The following is a 6,000-nucleotide window of genomic DNA, read 5'->3' as shown; positions in this document are numbered from 1 at the left end:
GCTTGATTACTTCTAAAACTTTAAACTCTTTGGATTGTTAGGTTTTTAAGTAATTCTAGAACAAGAACTACTTTAACAATTGTGGGATCAAAACCTAACTATGTATAATTGATAATGAATTATACAAAAACCCAAATACAATTCAATGTATTACAACCAAACACCAAATTACTAAAGAATTACAGAAAATACAATGAAAAACACTAGTTGTGAAAGATAATGTACTTGCCTCTACTCCAAGCTTTAACAATCAACATGAATATGAGAAATCGGTGACCACTTGAGTCTCAATCCTTGACACACTGACTTAGGCGTATGAATACATTCCTAAAGAGTTTAATTTCCCCCACAAAGGTGCTTGGGTTTGATCCGGAAATACTCTTTGAGATACAAAAGTCAGCCCAATTGTTCTTTGCACTAAGAACCAAATTGATGATGAATAATTCACAAAGAAGACTAAAATCAAGAAGATTTCTCACAAAAGTTTGCAAGATTTTTGAGAGAAATAATGGAGAATTACTTAGGGAGAATAACAGAGAAAAGTTCTGTCTCTCTTTTTTCTATATTGAAAAACCAAGTCTTTAATAGAGACTTAACCGTAAAAAATTCGCGAAAAATAGATGGCGCGGGCGCTCCACCAGGAGGAGCGGGCGCTCCTATAGTAGGAGCGGGCGCTCCTCTTCTGGAATCCCAACTTTCTGATTTTCCAGAAAGTTGACGCGATTTTGTCGCGAGTTAGGCGTGGACCGCGCCTAATAGAGGCGCGGGCGCGCCACCTGGAGGCGCGGGCGCTCCTCCAAAGACTTGCCAGATTTCCAAAAACGTATCGCGGTTTTGGCGCGATTTCATCGCGGGTCGCGCCTAGCTAGCACGAGCGCGATCAAACAGTAGAGCACGCTCCACTTCGACACTCTAAATATTCCAACATATATATTTTTTAATTTTTTGTAGGTATCACTAGGTCGTCATGGTGCGGGGAAGAATATAGACCTTATTAGTAGAAACTATTCGATGGAGAGGTCAGGGCCTAGACATGTTAGATCCCGTGGTATTTCGGCCTCAGCTCGTAGAGAACGGGTTCACCGTCGGGATGAGGATGAAGATGATGATGGTGAGGAGGAGGAGGAGGAGGAGGAGGAGGAGGAGGAGGGCGCATATGAGGATGTGGACGATGGGAGTGGACCATATGATGATTACGGTCCATTAGTCAGAGGCTTGATGACATGTACGAGACGCATATGGTAGAGGTGCGTAAGGGTAGGGATGGTAGATTTGTTAGTAGATCTGGCACATCATCTGCGTCCACCATGTCTGGGGTAAGCTGAAAACAGTCGAGGGCCATTAATGATTCTTGGGTTGTTAGGGGTTAGGTGCCCGGGGGGCCTGTAGACGGGAGTGTGATTCCTAGCTTTCTAGGACACATAGCTACCCGTATTTGGGAGGACCAGGAGAGGGCTTTGGTGACAGGCTTGTTGAAATGTCATACCCGGGAAAAGACTTGTAAATTTTTTAGTACATGGGCTGAGGCTTGGCCGGTGGAGAGCGAGATGTTCGAGCGACTGCAGGGCACTGGGGTGAATCACCTTCCTGCCACCATGCACGATAAGATTGACTCTACGCTGATCACGACTTTTGTTGAGCGATGGCAGCCGGATACGAAGTATTTCCACCTTCCGTTCGGTAAGATGACGATCATGTTGCATGACGTCGAGGCCATTCTTGGGATTCGCGCAGAGGGTAAAAGACTATATGATGCGACTGATGCGGATCAGACAGATTTGCTAGCGGAGTTGTTGGCAATGGACAGGGCTGCGCTGTACACTAGGGCGCTTGGTGTTTGGGATCACGGCGGTGTGAAGATCGCATTCGTGTTGCAGCGGTGTTTGCACCCCAGTGCACGTAGGACGCACGACGCACAGCTGGCTGCTTATGTTTTTTTTCTCCTCGGGTGTACCTTGTTTCCGGACAAGAGCGACAGAAACAAGCTCAGGCCACACGACATAGTTGATGCGTGTGAGCCCGACAGCGTAGGCCAGTTTTCTTGGGGGTCGGCTACGTTGGCGTATTTGTATCGCCAACTAGGGTTTTTGAGTCGGGCTGACGCGACAGGTATCACTGGGTGTTTGACTTTATTGCAAACCTGGATATACGAGTATTTTCCTACATTGCTACCACACCGTGACCCGATTCCTATTGATGATGGGATGCCGCGTGCTTGTACATGGAGTCTGCGCTTGGAGAAGAAGTCCGTTGACCGCCTCCGATCGATATGGTTATTGCTTGACAGGATGTCCCCCTTAGAGGTAAAGTGTATAAATTATTTCTAAATTTGTACTGTAATGCATTTATTATATGAATCTTATTGAATTGAAAAATTATGTGCAGGTGAACTGGATGCCTTTCAGCCCGAACCCCAGTAATAGGGTACCCAGGACCCTCTACATGGGACTCATTTAGTATCGTGAGATCGTGGAGGCGTACATGCCTCATCGCTGTCTTCGCCAGCTTGGATTCGTCCAAGTTGTCCCTTTCTCCTCCACCGGCATGGCCGAGTAAGGCGGTCCGATAATCTGCATCGTCGAAGGAGTACGTCGTCCTATAGCCGGATAGCATGATTGCGACGTGGGACCAGTTTCTGATGGTTGCCCGCTTATGGACTGCGGAGTTGCAGAGGCCGCTAAACGGGGTGCCTCCCATGTGTGACCACTACTACATGGAATGGTACAACCGGTATTCGCACCCGAGGTTGATTGGAGACCTCGACCATGGCGACCACACCGATGCTCGTGATATGCCACCGCCCACTGCCGTGGAAGCGGTATGTCTCATAAAACATTTATTGTTGTGTTTTTTTTAAGTTTTATATATCGTTATTGAATTTCATGTTTTTTTTGTTGTGTGTAGTGGATGGGAAAGATAATGCAAGGCGTACAAAAACTCTCTCTGGAGAGGGACACCATGTGTGCAGCAGGGAGAACTGTTGTTGATGAGTTGGAACAAACCCTTGCGTATTGGGAGTCGGTGTCAAAGAGGGATTACTGATGTTTTTGGCAATTTATCCTAGTACACATGACGATAAACATCTTGGTTAGAGGCAATTTCACTATACATCAACTGACGCACTAAATTGTAGTTGTCTTCGCCCATCTGAAACACATTAGCCACGACCCGGAATCCGCAGTTACCATCTCCTACTACATCATTCCACCTGTCCAAGTATGACATTATGATGTTAGGTATCCTGTCCTTATATGGAAACTAATCAATATCAACTCTTCCTATTGAACATATAATTAAACACAGTTAATAAGGCAAAAGTAATCTAAAAAACATTGTAAAATGTAAATTAAAGTAAGCTATTGTACCAGTTTTGGGGGGCATATTCACAGACGAAGAAGAATGGCTACGAATAGATGACGATCTACGACCATGACCACGACCATGACCACGAATGTACTCAAACGCACTCATGTTCCGCCGTTGGCGACTTTGAGGTCGCTCAATCCCTTCGGGTTCCTCGTGATCTAAGCAAGACGTGTTGAACATGTCATGAAGTACGTGAGTAGCATCACGAATAATAGAAGGATGACTGGAGGACACTCGGTCATACATCGAACGAAACTGCTCCAACTCCTCTTGTTCATGGTCGACCGTTTGTGTATCTGCATGCTCACCAATAACGAGCGTCCTCCAGAATGGATGAACCTGATCAACATGTAACGACGCCCTTTCTTCTGTAATAACGCGGTGAATGGTGCATGCGCAAGGTAATCCATGAGTTACTAAAATAGCATATCCGCACCGAACATACACTTCATCAGCCAACTCCCTCATCCTATTGCATGTGATCGGTCAAAATCAACCCCAAGCAGTAGTGTGACACACGACCATGGAGAATCTTAAATATGAAATGGCTATACATCGTACCATGTTGCCGTCTAGAGTCCTTCAGAGAGTTCCTGATGCCATTCTTCTGAGTTTTATTTTCCTTGTTATTCTCTCGAACAATGTATCTAGAGCAGCGGTGGAAGAATCAGTCCAGTCCTTCGTAGCTCTATGAGCGCTCTCAACTCTACATGTTGTAGTGTTTCCAAAATGAAGTACTTGGTTTGTCTAATATTTGACACACTTTTCCCTGTGAGGTATCCACTACTGCATCACATAATTAACCAATGTCAGTCATCATTCGTACGAATCTCTGAAGTTAGTCAGGGCTCGATCGTACTCTACCTCTTTGGTAGCTTGTAGGATCTTCCGCCACTTACCATTTACCAATCTATCTGCATTTGCCAAATTTTTGTTGAAAAGGTTGTAGGCTTTCACTTTCACATAGTTGTTGATGTGCCATGTGCACAACAAGTGCTTCGATTGTGGAAACACCTCCGCTATGGGGGCAAAGAGACCTCCCTCACAATCATTGACGATGGCTGCTGGCTGAACATTAGGGCCGATGTAGTTTCTCAGCTTCTCCAAGACCCAATAATAACTCGCAGCCGTCTCATCCTTGATGACTACATGACCAATCAGAAAGTTCTGGTTCGTTGGAGTCATCCCTACAATCTCAACCAGTGGGAACCTGTACTTGTTTGTCTTGTACGTTGAGTCGACCAAAGTTTTGTAGCAGGACTTAGGCCGCTCAGCTGTCGATGACCCACTTCATATACTATCATTTCATGGTTGTGATACCCCCGTTTATAGTAACCCTTCACTTCTCAACCGTCACGACTTACTAGTTGCCGAACCTTTACTCTGAACTCACACCCACAACTTTTCCGCTTTGTATCAAAACCGAGTGGTTGTACTGAAATCTCTTTCTTCTCTTTTGCGATAATGGTAGCATCTCAAAATGCGATCCATTCTACCATCCCGTTGAGATTTATGAGTAGCTACTACCAAGCACAATCCAGCTGTAATTACAACCTGTTTAGCCCAATCAATCGCTTGTCGAGCATCTTCGAAGGGACCATCATGTACAAATACCCACTGTAATCATTTCCGTCTCCACCATAATCCTGCATCAATTAGATATTATATTTAAATAAATATAATTATGTAAAGCTTAAATTAATACATTCAACACAACATTAACACATAATTAATATCTACATTTTTAATTTGTAAATTTCATTTCTATATTTAACGCATAATACATTTACTTTCTATATTTACACATAATTAACACAAAATTAAAAACATAATTATGTATAACATTATTCATACACATACAAAATTAAAACATAATCATGTCTAAAAGTATTCATACACATAAAAAATTAGAACATAATTATGTATAAAAGTATTCATACACACACAAAATTAAAACATAAATAATTTTCTTGTAAATTATTAACACAAATCTAATTTCCACATCCAAAATCAAAACATAAATTTATTAACACATATTTAAAACATAATTTAAAAAAAACAGTTTCTTTTTTTTTTTTATAGAATTTCGAATTTTCAAATATATTAAAATAAATAAATAAATAGGTGACGACGGCGTCTGGAAGAAACGCCAGCACCATGGCGGAGGCGTCTGGCCGGGGGATTTTTTTACGAAAGTAAGCTTAATTGGCAAACAATTTACCAATCTAGACGCGTGGCCAAACTATTTACGAAATTGAGCTTCTGACATAAAACGCTGCCTCGGTCAGCGTTTTACCTTTGTTTATTATTTTTTTTTTTTATAAAATTTCGTATTATGTGAAATACAAATTATAAAAAAAAAATTGGAAATACAGTAAAACACTGACAGAGAAAAACGCTGACTGAGTCAGCGTTTTACACCTAAGCATAAAACGCTGCCTCAGTCAGCGTTTTATCTGCTGGCTGAAGGCAGCAACAGCAGGCCCCCAACAGCAGCCAGTGCAGCCCCCTTCCACATCCACCACCCTATCCACATCCACCAACACCACCACCCTCCTCCTCCACATCCTCCACCACCCTCCTCCTCCACATCCACCACCACCACCACCACCCCCCTCCTCCACGTCCGCCATC

The sequence above is a fragment of the Chenopodium quinoa genome, unplaced genomic scaffold (genome assembly GCF_001683475.1).
Source record: "Chenopodium quinoa cultivar QQ74 unplaced genomic scaffold, ASM168347v1, whole genome shotgun sequence".
Taxonomy (NCBI): domain Eukaryota; kingdom Viridiplantae; phylum Streptophyta; class Magnoliopsida; order Caryophyllales; family Amaranthaceae; genus Chenopodium; species Chenopodium quinoa.
This window is presented reverse-complemented; position numbering follows the sequence as displayed.